The sequence below is a fragment of the Triticum aestivum genome, chromosome 2A (assembly GCF_018294505.1).
Source record: "Triticum aestivum cultivar Chinese Spring chromosome 2A, IWGSC CS RefSeq v2.1, whole genome shotgun sequence".
Classification (NCBI taxonomy): Eukaryota; Viridiplantae; Streptophyta; class Magnoliopsida; order Poales; family Poaceae; genus Triticum; species Triticum aestivum.
The window spans coordinates 705,855,154-705,857,941 of NC_057797.1; positions in this window are offsets into that span (position 1 = coordinate 705,855,154).

Below are 2,788 nucleotides of genomic sequence, written 5' to 3' on the forward strand. Positions count from 1 at the left end.
CGCAAGCATAACTCCAACACCGTGTCCACTTCCCAGACTCCACCGAGAAGGGGCCATCACGGTAACACACACTGTTGATTCATTTTAATTAAGTTTAGTTCAAGTAATCTACAACCGGACATTAACAAATTCCCATCTGCCCATAACCGCGGGCACGGCTTTCGAAAGTTCAATCCCTGCAGGGGAGTCCCAACTTAGCCCATGACAAGCTCTCACGGTCAACGAAGGAATAGACCTCCACCGGGGACACACCGATCAGACTCGGTAACCCGGTACAACAAGACAATTCGACAGGTTAAAACAAGTCCAGCAACACCGCCCGAATGTGCCGACAAATCCCGATAGGAGTTGCACATATCTCTTTCTCAGGGCACACTCAGATGAGACTAGCTACGAGAAAAACCAACCCTCAAGTTTCCTCGAGGTGGCCCCGCAGGCAGCTCAGTTCGGGCCAACACTCAGAGGGAGCACTGGCCCAAGGGGGGCTAAAATACGATGACCCTCGGGCTCCGGAAACCCAAGGGAAAAAGAGGCTAGGTGGCAAATGGTAAAACCAATGTTGGGCATTGCTGGAAAAGCTTTAATCAAGGCGAACTATCAAGGGGTTCCCATTATAGCCCAACCGTGTAAGGGACGCAACAATCCGGGAACATAACACCGATATGACGGAAACTAGGGCGGCAAGAGTGGAACAAAACACTAGGCGAGAGGCCGAGCCTTCCACCCTTTACCAAGTATGTAGATGCATTAAGATAACATAGCAATATAATGATATCCCAACAAGTAAATAAATGTTCCAACAAGGAACGGCTCCAATCTTCACCTGCAACTAACAACGCTATAAGAAGGGCTGAGCAAAGCGGTAACATAGCCAATCAACGGTTTGCTAGGACAATGGTGGGTTAGAGGTTCAATCATGCAATTGGGAGGCTGACAAGCAAATGGTAGGCATCGAAGCAGTGGCAAAGCAAAAGAGCGAGCAAACTAGCATAGCAAAGATAGTAGTGATTTCGAGGGTATGATCATCTTGCCTGCACAGTTGTCAGAGTTGACTGGATCCTCACAAGCGAACTCAACGGGCTCCTCGGTAGCGAACTCGTCTCCCGGCTCTACCCAACAAGACAAACAAGCAACAAGGATACAATCAACCACAGGCAAGTCCAAGCAATATGATGAAATGACGATATGCTATGCGGGATGCGATGCGGGATGCAAAATGCAAGATATGACAGGAAATGCATGAACCTGGCATCAACTTGGAAAACCAAGTGTTCCACTGGATAGAGGGGATGAAATCGATTGAAAACGATATAAAGATCATTGGAATCGGAGCTACGGTTTGGAAATGGCAAGCGTTTTAAGATACGACACCGGTCTGCGATTTGCAGCAAGTAGGCATCTAAATGCAACGAAATGAACATGCTACAACCACCAAACATGAAAACAAAATACATGGCAGTGATGTACACAAGATGGTTGACAAAACACTAGCACTGAGCCATAGGCAAATTCATCCATTAAGAGGTTCAAACAAGCATGGCTAAAACGCAAATGCAAAACAGATTCCAGACTTAGTGAAATTAACACTAGTCTGAAATTTCAGATCACGATGCTCTCTTCGGAGCAGCAAAACAACATGATAGAAAATCTGAACATGACAAGTAAGAACATGGCATGGAGCTACTCAACAAGCTTAACAAAACACCCAAAGTGACCTGGGGCCAAAAGGGTTCACAAAATACTCTACCGAGCTCACGAACATCGCTCGAACACAATCAGTTTTCAGACTTAGTGAAAACTGAGACACGCTGAAATATAACTCACGAAGGCATGTAAACGAGCTCGATGCACTCACTACGGTGCAAGTCATGGCAAGGAAAGCATATAACCAGCAAGAAGGCACAATGTGCTAGCTACACATGGCAAGAACGAAGGCACAGCATGCATGGAACACTAACGGTAGCATCGGCAAAATCGCAAACAAGTTGACGATCTGCCCAGATTAACAACGAAGCAAACGTTGAGCTCGATTAAGTCAACCTAGAGCACTCCACATATGCAAAAAAAGACATGGATGGATAGAGCATAACATAAATATTAAAACTCCCTTACTGATCATCCTCAAAAGAGGCACGGATCACTAGGAAACAAGCTGGACATATAGCATCATGAACTAAAATATCCCAGACTTAGTGAAAATCACTAAGTCCCTGAAATCTGCAATCTCAGGTACCTCTCTTCGCAAGCTTGCACAAGACAACACACACATCCTAAAAATGCATGGGTGGCACCTCTGTAAAGAAGACAAAATGCTTAACAATTCATCCCAAAGGGGCACAGGCATATCATGCACGAATTAAACATGGCAAAAAAAACAAAAGTGCATGATGAACTAACGGATCTGCAATTTCACTCACGAAGCCTCCTTCTAACAGCATTTTGGGTATCAAGATGACCTCAAACACAAATGATGCAATGGAATGAAATGATGTACATGTCGAGGCGAAGATTTTGATATATCGTACGCCCAAATCGGAGCTACGGATGCAAAGTTACAGGCAGTCAAAGAATGCATCATGAACTAGGGTTTGGGGAAAAAGTCAACCCTAGAATTTCGGATCTGAGATCCAGATCGGGGCACTGTTCACCGACGCGGAAACCGAGGTTCGTCGGCCGGAGTTGGAGCTCTCGCTGGAGCTTGCGGACGCCGGGGAGGCCTTGGAGCGGCGCGCCGGCCGGAGGAGAGGACGGCGATGGGGCGGCGACCACCGGGCGGCGAGGCGGCGAC